Source organism: Tamandua tetradactyla, chromosome 1 (genome assembly GCF_023851605.1).
Source record: "Tamandua tetradactyla isolate mTamTet1 chromosome 1, mTamTet1.pri, whole genome shotgun sequence".
NCBI classification, from domain to species: Eukaryota; Metazoa; Chordata; class Mammalia; order Pilosa; family Myrmecophagidae; genus Tamandua; species Tamandua tetradactyla.
Window position 1 is genome coordinate 193,359,901 of NC_135327.1, and position 13,846 is coordinate 193,373,746.

At 36.0% G+C, this 13,846-nt stretch overlaps 1 long non-coding RNA gene and 1 other non-coding gene across 2 annotated transcripts in view; both read left to right on the top strand.

Moving 5' to 3' along the window:
- LOC143673990 (uncharacterized) overlaps window positions 1-13,846 on the top strand; it is a 147,744-nt gene that overhangs the window by 60,189 nt on the left and 73,709 nt on the right. The gene's annotated exons all lie outside the window — the stretch shown is intronic.
- Window positions 9,179-9,249, top strand: TRNAS-GCU (transfer RNA serine (anticodon GCU)). The gene has a single exon. It is a non-coding gene; the product is annotated as a tRNA-Ser (tRNA).

Below are 13,846 nucleotides of genomic sequence, written 5' to 3' on the forward strand. Positions count from 1 at the left end.
GTTTAATTTCCTTGTGTGTGTGTGTGTGTGTGTGTGAGACAGAGAGAGAGAGAGAGAGAGAGAGAGAGAGAGAGAGAGAGAGGGAGAGAGGGACAGAGGGACAGAGAACTTCACTCACTTAATATGCCATGGACTTCTTTCTAAGTCAAAATAGGTAAAGAAACTAATTTTTTTTTTGCAAGTTGTATTATATTTCATGGGTGGATTTACCACAGCTTAGACAGCCATACCCACTGTGGGGCATGAAAAATTTCTCCATTTCTTTAAAAAAATTTTTTTAATTAGAAAAATTGTAAGTTTACAGAAAAGTCATGTAGAAAATACACTGTTCCCATACAATGCTTCCTCCCCCATTACTTTTTAAAATTATTTTTATTGTGAAATCTTCATACACATATAGTCCATACATGATGTAGAATCCGTGGCTTACAATATCATCACTTAGTTGTGTATTCATCACCATGATCGTTTTAGAACATTTGCATCACTCCAGAAAAATAAATAAAAAGGAAAAACTCATACATCCCATACCCCTTATCCCTCTCTCTCATTGACCACTAGTATTTCAATCTACCCTATTTACTTTACCCATTATCTACCCTATTATTTACTTATTTTTTATTCATTTTTTTTTACTCATCTGTCCATACCCTGGATAAAAGGAGCATCAGACACAAGGTTTTCACAATCTCATAGTCACATTGTAAAATCTATATCGTTATACAATCATCTTCAAGAATCAAGGCTACTGGAACACAGATCAATGGTTTCAGGTACTTCCCTCCAGCCATTCCAATATAGCATAAACTAAAAATGGATATCCATATAATGCATAAGAATAACCTCCCGGAAAGCCTCTCAACTCTGTTTGAAATTTCACCATCACTGAAACTTTATTTTTTTTCTCATTTCTTGCTTCACCCTTTTGGTCAAGAAGGCTTCCTCAATCCCATGATGCCATGTCTGTCCCCACATTATTAACCCTTTGTTTTAGTGTGGTACTTTCTTACAGTTGGTAAAAGAACATTATAATTATAAATTATAGTATTAACTATAGTCAATGATTTACATTAGGGTATCTTTTTTTCCCTGTATACTAACCTGTTATTAACACTTTGCTTTGATATGGTACATTTGTTATAATTTATGAAGAATATTTTAATGTACTATTACCTATAGCCATCATTTAAAATAAGGTTCATTCTGTTGTAAAGTCTATTTCAGTTTTCTAAAGCTGACAAAACTCAACATACCAGAAATAAGTCCGCTTTTACAATGGGGATTTATTAACTTACAAATTTACAACTCTGAGGCCATTAAAATGTCCAAATCAAGGCATCAACAAGATAACCCCTCCCTGAAGATTGGCTACTGTTGATGTTCAGCCCCTCTGTCTCATAGCCAGGTCATGGTGGTGTCTGGTGGTCTCTGCCTTCTCTTCCAGGTTTTATTGTGTCCAGTTTCTGGCCTCAGTGGCTTCCTCTCTGTTTCTGTGGGTTCTCTGTTTTCTATGTCCTCTCCCAGCTTCCTTGGCTTTTGTCTCTGAATTTGGTGTCTTCTCTCTCTCTCTCTCAGCTTCTCTGGCACTTTTCTCCCCCATGTCTTCTCTCTGTCTTTTATCTTTTTATAAAGTACTCTGGTAAGAGGATTAAGACAGTGGGTCTTAATGAGGTGGATCACAAGTCTACTAGGAAATCCTATTTGCTGTGGGTCATAGCTACAAGAATGGATTAGCTTTAAGAACATACTCTTTTCTGGGTATATACGGCTTCAAACTATCACAGGTTCCTATGTTTTATCTTTTAATTTTTATTTTAGTATATTTTTGAGCTAAAATTTCCCCCTTTTAACCGTATTCACATGAATAATCCAGTGCTGTTACATTCTCCTGTTAATACCACCATTCATTTCCAAAAACCTTACAATCAATGGAAATAGAAATTCTATACAAATTAAGCATTAACTCTCCATTCCCTACTCCCAACCCAGCCCCAAATAACCTATGTTCTAGCTCCTAACTCTATGACTTGCTAATTCTAATTATTTCACATCAGTAAGATCATACAAAATTTCCTTTTGGTTCTGGCTTTTTTACTCAACATAATGTCTTCAAGGGTCATCCTTGTTATCACATGAACCAAAATTTCATTCCTTTTTAATGCCAAATAATATTCCATTTGATATATACACTGTATTTTGTTTATCTGTTCATTGGTTGATCAACACTGGTTTTCTTCCATTTTTGGCGACTGTGAATATGCTGCCATAAATATCAATGTGCAAATATCCTTTAGAGTACCAGCTTTCAATTCTTCTGGGAATATACCTAGTCAAGTGATTGCCAGGTTATATGGTAATTCTATACTGAGCCCCCTAGGGACCTGCCAAATTGTTTTCCATACTGGCTGCACCATTGGACATTCCCACAAACAGTGAGTGCTCTTATTTCTCACATTCTCTCCAATGCTTGTGATTTCTGTTTTCTTAATAGTAGCCATTCTAGTGGGTGTGAATGGTATCTCATTGTCGTTTTGATTTGCATTTCCCTAATAGCTAGTGGTGTTGAGCATCTTATCATGTGCTTTTTAGCCATTTGCATAACCTCTTTGGAGAACTATCTAAGTCTTTGGCCCATTTTTAAATTGGTTTGCTGGTCTTTGAATTGTTGAGTTGTAGGGTTTCTTTATATATTCTGAAAGTTAAAACCTTATTGGATATATAGTGTCCAAATGTTTTCTCCCGCAGTGAAGGTTGTCTTTTCACTTTCATGATACAGTCCTTTGATTCAGAAAACTTTAAAAGTTTGATGAGTTCCCATTTATCTATTTTTTCTTGTGTAGCTTGTGCTTTGGGTGTAAAGTCTAAGAAGCCACTGACTAACACAAGATCATAAAGATAATTCCATACATTTTATTTTAAGAGCTTTATAGTCATGGTTCTTATATTTAGGTCTTTGATCCAATTTAGGTTAATTTTTGTACATTGTATAAGATAGGGTGTCCTTTTTCGTTTTTGCATATGGATATCCAGTTCTCCCAGCACCATTTGTTGAGGAGACTATTCTTTCCCAATTGAATGGACTTGGCAGCCTTGTCAAAAAATCAATTGGCCATAGATGTGAGGGTCTATTTCTGAACTCTCAATTCAATTCCATTGGTCTTTATGTCTATTCTTGTTCCATTACTATGCTGTTCTGATCACTTTAGAGTCAGAAAGTGTGAATCCTCCAACTGTATTCCTCTGTTTCAAGATAGATGTGCTGGTTTGAAGCTATAATATACCCCCAGAAAAAGTCATGTTCTTTTAATCCATTCCTGGTGGTGCAGACCTGTTGTGGGTATGAACGTGAACTTTTGGTTAGGATTTTTCAGTTGAGATGTGACCCGCCCCATTCAGGGTGGGTCTTAATCCTTTGACTGGAGTCCTTTAAGAGAGATGAAACCGAGAGAGCTTAGGGAGAAAAGCCCCAGAGAAGTTATGAGAGGACCCACAGAAGCTCAGAGAGGAGGCCACTGGAACTAGAAGGTGAAAGCAATGAAACCCCAGAACAAAGGTATGAGAGTTAGGGTCAGGTGTCTACTTGGCCAGGTGAAGGTGCCTAACTCTGTTGCTGTGGCCATGAGCCAATGGCATGTGAAGCTCATCTGTCGCTGATTACACCTGTGGTCAGCTAGGGGGAGTGTCTGCCACAATGAATGATGTTTGATTTAATTGGCTGGATGCTTAAGGGAGGGAGCTCAACGCAGCACAGCTCAAGTGGCTCGGCATACCTCATCTCAGCACTCACAGCTCAGCCCAGGCCTTTGGAGATGCAGAAATGAATCACCCCGGGGAAAGTTGTTGGAACCCAGAAGCCTGGAGAGAAGGCTAGCAGAGATTGCCTTGTGTGCCTCGTGCCTTCCCGTGTAAGAGAGAAACTCAGATGAAACTTAGCTGCCTTTCCTCTGAAGAACCATACATTTTTAACTAAATAAATCCCCTTTTATTAAAAGCCAATCCATTTCTGGTGTGTTGCATTCTGGCAGACTAGAACAGAAGGACAAGCAGATGTTGGCCATGTGCTTTCTTTCCCATGTGATACAGATGTCCCAGATGCCAAGCATCTGACTTCAGAATCCAGGTATCATCTTGTTTATACATTGGGACATTTTCATGCTCTGAGAACTGTAAATTGTAAGTTAATAAATCCTATTGTAAAAGCCAATCCATTTCTGATATATTGTATTCTGCAGCTTTAGCAAAACAGAAACAATGGGTTTGGTTATTAGGGACCCCAGTCCTTCCAAATTAATTTGATAATTGGCTTTTCCATTTCTGCAAAGTAAGATGTTGAAATTTTGATTTGGATTGAATCGAATCCGTAAATCAATTTGGGTAGAACTGGCACCTATAATGGCCAGGCTCATGTGTCAACATGGCCAGGTGGTGGTGACCATTTGTCTGGTTGGGCGAGTGCTGGCCTGTCTGTTGCTATGAGGACAGTTCATAGACTTAAATCATTATTACGTTGGCTGCATCCACAACTGATTGCATTTGTAATCAGCCAAGGGGAATGTCTTCTGCAATGAGTGATGCTTAATCTAATCACTGGAAAGTTTTTAAGGAGGATTCAGAAGAGACAGCTTCTTCTTGCTTCAGCTGGAGAGCCTCTCCTGTGGAGTTCATCCAGACCCTTCATTGGAGTTGTCAGCTTCACAGCCTGTCCTACAGATTTTGGACTCTTCCATTCCTACAGTTGTCCAACCAGCCTCTCCTGAGAGTTCGTTGAGGAGCTTCATCAGAGTTGCCAGCTTGCAGCCTGCCTTACAGACCTTGGACTCTACATTCCCACAGTTACATAAGACACTTTTATAAATTTTATATATATGGATGTTTCCTGCTGATTCTGTTTCTCTAGAGGACCCTAGTTAATACAACATCTTAACATTATTTAGGTTTCCAATTCATGAGCATGAAATGTCCTTCAATTTATTTAGCTCTTCTTTGATTTCACTTGGCAAAGTTTTGTAGTTCTTTGTGTTTAAGTCCTTTACATCCTTGGCTACATTTATTCCTAGATATTTGAGTCTTTTAGTTGCTAATGTAAAAGATATTTTTTTTCTTAATGTCCTCTTCAGATTGCTATTTATTAGTATATAGAAATACTTTTGCATATTGATCTTGTACTCTACCACTTTGCTGAATTTGTATTATCTCTAGCAGCTTTGTTGTAGATTTTGGGGGACTGTCTATATATAGGATCATTGTATCTGCAAATGAAAGAAACCTCTTGACTAGGGTTTTACTGATGGTTGGTTTTTGTTTGATCGTGGACCCAACTTATTCTGGACATTTAGAGTAGCTCATGTTTATCTGTTCACATTTACTTATCCCTTCTTCATCTCTTTCTTGCCCTGGTTAGATGGTAAAATTTTCATGTCTGTACATTTTGGTAATGTTTCATGTTCAAGAGAAAGCATCCTTTCTTTCGTTCCTTTCCCAGGAACTTTGATCTGTTTTATTTTTTGCATATTGAATTTCCTCCCCAGCTCCAATGATTCATTTAAATTCTCTCCTTCACTCAGTGCTCCCTTTCCTTTATACTTTTCAACTCTGGGACCTGTCCTGTCATAGCAGCTCAATTCTGCTCCAACCTACCCCCTTTTTCTCTGTGAGGCTTTTATACCTCAGTTTTCTTCCCCATTAGGATATCCTGTCCTGGGGAGCCAGGTAGGGTCAATCCAGGAAGGTGGGTATGGTGGTTGGAACTGTATGTACCCAGAAAACCATGTCCTTAAAGTTAATCCATTCCTGTGGGTGTGGTGGATGCAGTGTATGTAAGACTTTTTGATATAGCTAATTCAGTTGAGGTGTAACACACCTCAATCTGAATGGGTCTTAGTCTTCTTACTGGAGTCCTTTATAAATGGAATCAGTACAGAGATAGAGGCAGAGAGAGGAGAGAGACACAGAAGCAAAAAGTTGAAAACAGCAAAACACGAAGAGAAGGAAGAGACCAGCAGATACTGTCATTGTGCCTTACCACATGAGAGAAGCAAAGGGATGCTAACAGGTGGTCTTTAGGAAGAAAATATTGCCTTGATACCTTGATCTGAAAATTTTATTGGCTTCAATCTGTAAACTAATAAATTCCCATTGTTTATTAAGCCAACTGTTTCATAGTATCTGCTTTAAGCAGCCCAGGAAACTAAAACAGTGGGTCAATCCTGAAAGGTCTGTTTTGCATTTAGGGGGTCCAGGAAACAGAGACTGGATTGAGTAAGTGCACCTCTTGCCAACAGTTCAGCTGTGGTCTATTTTTTTCCCCCTGGGGGGCCTTTTTAATGTAATGTTTCTCAGTGGCTTGTGCTCTGTCCTGGGCCTCTGCTCTGTCCTTGGATCCCTATGCTTGGATATGCGTGGGTTGTCACTTGCAGGTATGAGTGGGTCTACAGTCTGTGCCCATGTGTGGGACACCCAAGCTGCATGGGAGGGAGTGGGGGGAGGGGTCTGAACTGGTGGCTCTGGGAAGAAAATCTCCTACCTGATTTTTAGGTGTTATTTTTCTTTTTCTTTGAGTCAGCATTTGTGAAACTTTTGCAGTTTCTATCATCCTCCAGAGTTCTAAAGAAATGGAATTTGTCCTTTTATTCGTTGATTCTGTGGGAGACTTTTTCTAGGGGACACCTTATGTTGTCATGGTGATGATGTCACTCATCTCCATTTCTTTTTTGAATTACAAACAATGCTCCAATATGCTTTCTTGTGTTTCAATACTTTTACTTCTGTAGGATAGTCTAAAAGAGGACAAATATTGAATCAACATGTATAAGATCTTCAGTTTTAATAGATACCACTAGATGGCTTTATAGAGGAAGGCAGCACTTTATATCCTTGCTAATAAAGTAAGATGAGACCGCATGTTTTTTACACCTTTGCCAGCACAGACTATTGTTGAAATGTCTTTTTTCCCTGATGTGATGGGTGAAAAGTGCTATTTCATTGTTTTAATTTGCATTACCTTGTGAGGCTGAGTAACTTCATGCTTTTGTTGGAATTTTGCATGTTTTTGTGAATGCCTGTTCATTCATATTCTTTCCTTAGTGTTCTAACGGCCTCTTATAAGTGAATAAACTCTTCTTATATTCCAGTTGATAAACCTTTAACTTCATGACAAATGTGTTCTCCCAGTTTATCATTTGTCATTGGACTTTATCTTTTGCCAAATAGAAATTCTGACCTATTTATGTTTCCAGATACAATCTTTTCCAAATTGTGTCCAGATTTATCTGTCACCTAATACAATGTTCCTCACAAAGTGATACAGTCTACTAATTTAAAAAGATATTTAGATTTATAATTTAATTCCATAATGAGATTGGCATGTTACTTGATTTCAGCCCACATGGCTAGCCAATCATAAACCTATTAAATATACCAGTCTTTCGCCTCTAAATTGAAATGCCAACCTTCAAACTTTGCACTTAGATTTTCATATATATGTGAAGCTATATATTCTGAATTCTTCTGGTGCACAATCTACATGTTTGATTAATGTACCTTTGTAATGTTGTAACACCTGGAGAGCAAGTTCCCCACCCCTTCATTTCCAAAGGATTATTGTCAGTATCCTGGAATATTTATTCTTTCTTATAAATTTCGTTTTGTCCAGTTAAAAAAAAGTGCATTGAGACTCATTTTGAATTGCATTGAATTTATCTATCTATCTATCTATCTATCTATCTATCTATCTATATACCCATTCATACCAGCAAATTGAATTTCTATATATATATTGCATTGAATTTCTATATATAATTTCTATATATATATAGAAATATATATGTATATAAATTCCTAGATATCTAGGAAAGATTAATTTTATCTAAGAACAGGGCCTATCACCCCATTTATCTAAATCTTGTTTCCTATTCTTTTAAAATATAATGAAATTCTTCATAAACGTTCTGAATTTTTAAAATGAACTCTATTTCTGGTATCCTGTGCCTTTTGTAACAATTAGTGAATGGTACTGCCACTACAGACTATTTATTACTAGCATTGAACAAATATATTTATTTTTGTAATTTATTTTCTATCCACTTCATGTACCATATGTGCTTATCAATCTTAACAGTATTAAGTTTTTCATGTGATACAAACATATGATTTTCAAAGAAAGATAATTCCCTCTTTTCTCAGGGAATGCTTCTTTCATCTCTTATGTTATTGTACTTATTAGTAACAATTTTTATGGTTTCAGGGATCATATCCTGATTTGGAAGATTTTTCCCATTGTAAGATTATAAAAGATATTCTCCTGGATTTTTGATAAAGTTTTATAGTTTTGCTTATTCATATAAACTCTTTATTCCATCTGGAACTTCTATCTGTGTATCATATGAGGGAAGAACATACTTCTTTTACATATGGATATTCAATTGTCACAATGCTTATTCGAATTGTCTATCTGGCTTTGACCTGGCATTGTATTTTCATAAATTAGATTTCCATTTATACTCCCATATATTTTGTCCCAATATTTCACTAATTCCCATAGTTTTATAAAATATTTTGCTGTCTGAGAGAGCATGGCCATCCTCACCATTTTTACCTGAAATTACTTGACAAATTATATTGGGCTTCTGATCAGACTACATTGAATGTATTGATTAAATTTGGGAGAATGGGGCCTCTAAGTATGGGATCCGCCACCAAGAGCATGATATATCTCTTTCATTTATTTTAATATTTTTATGTGCTTCAATAAAATTTATTGTTTTATTCATATAGATGTTAATAATTCATGATAGGTCATTCCTAGGAATTTAAAAATTTTAGTTCTTACAATGATTAAAGGCTTGTTTTTTTCCTTTATTAAAATCTCTAATTATGAAAGCATGAATATGTTTATTTTGATTTTTATATGTTTATTTTATCAAGTACTTTACTTATTGGCTAATATTAAAGTTGATTGTCTTAAAGTTTCTATGTGCAAAATTAAATCTTCAAATAACGACATTTCTCTATTTTAACTATGTAAGGCCATCATCTCTTATTTTTCTTAGCTTGTTGCATTGGCTGGAATAATAGTGAATAATAGCAGTGGTGGGAGCAGGTGTCTCCCTCTTATTATTTCCTCTAAAGGAAATGTTTCTAATGGCTTACCTTTAAAAATAATGTTTGCTTGCAGGGGGATGCAAGGGTAGTACAGTGGTAGAATTCCCACCTGCTATGTGGGAGACCAGGGTTTGATTCCCTGCCCTTGCACTCCCTCCCTACACAAAAAAAATTTGAAAAAAGGTACTGCACTAACAGGATAGTCACATGGAAAAAGAATGAAATATGACCCCCACCACAAACATACAAAAAAATGTTTGCCAGTTTCCTTTAACTGATTAACCAAGAGTCTTCCTATTCCCATGATACTAAGAAATTTTTAGGAGTAGCTATTGAATTTCATTGTTTCTTTAAACTGCATTAGAAAAAATATACAATGTGAAAATGTATTAAATTGTTTTGCATTTTATTATTATGGTTGAAAGTGATAAATTGAAGACTTTTTGAGGTTCATAAATGTATATAAACAATATGCATCTGTTTGTTTTAAACTGTTTAAACAGTCATGCATAAGTGTATACCCCCACCTTTTCCCATCTTTTAATTAACGTTTCTTTTTTTAATTAACTGCTTTTTAAAGCCAAGTTTACCTCTGATTGTTATTGCTACAAGTTTATTTTATATGGCCAGTGAAGTTTATTTTGTTTCATACCTTTAATCTATATGCATCTTTTTACATTAAATATGAAACTGTCTTCTACACTGAAATCAGATTCATTATTTCAAGTTTAATGAATACAGTCAATTTTGCCATAATGTTTATTTTCAAAACATGAATTTTTCTCTTTGTTATTAATTTATTAGGGAACAATTTGAACATAATGCAAATACCATATTTTAAAAACATTTTTATTGTTAAATACAGCATATACACTGTGGGCGACACCACCTATGGCCTTTGTCCTGCAAAGAAAGTAAGGAAATCTCTGTCCCAAGAAAGAATCAGAGCCCCAAGTTTATTTTCTGCTAGCTATTTATCAGGTAAAGGGGCTATTTAGAATTAAGCTGTCCATTGAACACCAGGGGAGGTTCCTGTTTGCCTTGAGGAGGTATCTTCAATTTTAAGAACAAAGCAGAAATTTTCCCATGTTCCAGATAAGTAAATGCCACAGATAAGCAAAGCAAACAGAAATGCAAGTGGCACAACAAAACAGACAAACACATTAAGCTTTTTTCAGCTTCAAGTCAACAAACAAGCAGGCAGACAAGCACAGTGGTTTTCCATTGCTTGAGGACATGCAAACACACAGCAAGTGCACAAATGCTTTAACCATATCCTTCCCACAATACACAAAGAAAAGTAAAAAAAAACTAGTGATTTTAAAAGTACACTTCAATAAGTAGATACAGAACAGATTTCAGAGTTTGTTATGGGTTACCATTCCACTCTTTCAGACTTTTCCTTCCAGCTGCTCTAAAACATTGGAGGCTAAAAGAAGTATATATTTTTCTTTTTGTGTGTGAAAAATAACATATGTACTAAAAAGTAACAAATTTCAAAGCACATCGCAACAATTAATTTAGAACCGCTTTCAGAGTTTGGTATGGGTTACAATTCCACCACTTTAAGTTTTTACTTCAAGCTGCTCTAAGGTACTAAAGACTAAAAGAAATATCAATATATAATTCAGCAATCATACTCATTTGTTAAACCCTTCATTCTCTGTTTATCTCCATCATTGATCTTTTTCCTACTCTTTATGGGTATTTCTACCTTTTTCTACCTTCTCCGTGTTGGAAGGGGCTGTCAATAATACTGGATAGGTGGATGGAACTAGTTGATGTTCTAGAGAGGCTGGCCCCCCTACATTTCAGGACTTATGTGGTCCAGGGACCCACCTGGAGGTTGTAGATTTCAGGAAAGTTACCATAGTGAATGGAAACTTTGGAGAAAAAGATCATATTCGCTTAGGTGTGTTTTGTCTATGAGGAACACTACTGGGGCAATGTTGCCCTTTATGAGGGGATATATGGCAATGTCTTGACACATTTTGATTATCATGACTGGAGAGGAGGGTGCTAACTGGCATCTAGTGGGTAGACACCAGGGATACTACTAACCATCCAGCCATTCACAGGATAGTCTCCCATAACAAAGAACTATCTGGTCCAAAGAGTCAACAGTGCTAAGGCTGACGAAACTTGCCCTAGCTAAATGCAGAAAACTGCACCCAGCTGAACTAAGCCATGTAGGACTAAAAAGAAAAAAAAATGTGCACATCCTTCAAACATCTACTGGCTATCTCAATTTACCCTGCATCTTATAAGCCTTACCCATTCACATCTGGCATTACAACTTTCTAATTTCAGATAACTTTCCTTCCATCACTTCACAATACCTTACAATCCTTTTTATGCTCAAGACCAGAAGCAAGCTTCAAGTCTTTTTTAAAAGCAAGTTACCATATTTATTGTTCTATGTACATACCTCCTGACAAGTGCAAAGAGCACTGCTGTTTTTTTGTTGGGTTCCTGTCTTGTTTTTTCATGTACCACTACATTTTTGAGTGATGTACACTAATCATCTTTTCTCCACAAACTCTGTGGTTTCTGTTGCATGATTTTGCTTAGCATTGTGATTTTTCAAAACTGCATATGATGCACTATAGGAGAACTGACCATCTGTTATTATTTCTTTCTTATGAACTACCTGTTTTTATTTCTTTGTCATATGTATTGCTTCTCTCCATTTCTCTAATTAAATTCATTCCTTTCTGATTGTCAAAAAACCATCACTGTTTATTAGTTACTCTTTTAACTTTCAGAAGTTTAAAAGATACAGAGGCTATTATGATAAGTATTCTTGTACACAAACAAGTATAGCTGTACACTGATTTAACAAATGTAAGATTTTTACTTCAAAGTTCCTTTTAATGTTAAAATCTAAATTGAATTTGACAGATGAAACTGATGTCCTCTTGGTTCTATTCTTCAATCCTGTTCTTATACTCAGTCCTATTCTCCTATCTTCCCAAAGGTAAACTTTGTTATGAATGTGGTGAATATCTTTTCAGTTGATGCTTGAAATCTTTTAACGTACATATCTGCAGTCACAAATAACATATAATCTTGTATTTTCTTTTATACATAAATGTTTTATTATTCTACCACTTGCTTTTCCACTCAATATTCTTTTAAAAATCTATCCATGCTGATACATAGAGACTAAAATTTATTTTAATTTTGTACAGTGTTCCATTGTCTGATGTCACAATTTTTTAATGATGATTTTATATTCATTGACCATTTGTGCTTTAACTTCTGCAAATTGCCTGTTCATATCTTTTGTGCATTTTTTTATTGGGTGGCTTGACATTTTCATTTGTATGATTTTTTTCATATAATGTATATATTAATTGTTTGTTGACTATATTGGTTGCAAGTACTTTCTCTTAGACTGTGGCTTATCTTTCAATTTTATTTGTGATATCATATCATACAGGAATTTTTATTTTATTTTGATGCAACTACATAAATGTGTTCTTAGGTCTTTTTACTTTTTTGTGTCTTATTTAAAGAAATTGTTTCCTACACTGAGGTCAGAAAGATATGTCACATATTCTTCTAAAATTAAAGTATTGCTTTTTAGATTTATAATTTTTATTTACCGAGTCTGGTAGTTAGATTCAGTTGTCAACTTGGCCAGGTGACGGTGCCTAGATCTATTGCTGTGGACATGAGCCACTGGTGTGTGAACTTCATCTGTTGCTAATTACATCTGAGGTCAGCTAGGAGGCGTGCCTGCTGCAATGAATGATGTTTGATTATTTGGCTGGATGCTGAAGGGAGAGAGCTCAATGCAGCACAGCCCAAGCAGCTCAGCATACCTCATCTCAGAACTCGCAGCTCAGCCCAGGCCTTTGGAGATGCAGAAAGAAATCAGCCTGGGGAAAGTTGTTGGAACCCAGAGGCCTGGAAAGAAGGCCAGCAGAGACCATCTTGTGCCTTCCCACATAAGAAAGACCCTCAGTTGAAAGTTAGCTGCCTTTCCTCTGAAGAACTAATGAAATAAATTGCCTTTTATTAAAATCCAATCCATCTCTGGTGTGTTGCATTCCAGCAGCTAGCAAGCTAGAACACCTAGGATGTAATTTTTAAATGTCAAGGTGACCTACCTTAATTTTTTTCCACATGGAAGCACAATTGCTTGAACATCATTTTTTTTTTCGCAAATCTTATTGAGATATGTTCACATACTGTAGAATCCACCCAAAGTGTACAGTCAATGACTCACAGTGTCATTACCTAGTTGTGCACTCATCATCACTTTCAGTTTTAAACCATTTTCATTGTTCCAAAAAGTAAAATAGCAGATAGACATTAGAAAAAAAAAAAGAAAGAAAACCCACTCACCCAAGCCCCAAGGATAAAACATCATTGTATAGATAACTTTCAGACCTGGAAATCTAATGAAGTTTGCCTTGAAGGTTTTCTGAACAGTTTGGGACTGTTTGACCCATCTTTTCCTTCCAATTTCTCCCTATGGATATGAAATGGTCCCTCCTTTTTATATTGGAAGTAGATAACTTGTTCTAAGTTTCATAGATTTATAGCAGGAGGAGAATTTTTCCCTAGCAAGACCACACCTGTAATTGATTTTACTGAAACCTTGCACTTAATATTGTTACTGAAATGATTTAAGGCTTTTGTGGTATTGTTCTGGGATGAATGTATTTTGCCTATGGAAATGACATATATTTTGAGGGTCTAGAGGGTGGAGTGTACTGTTTTGAGGCTCTTATGTACC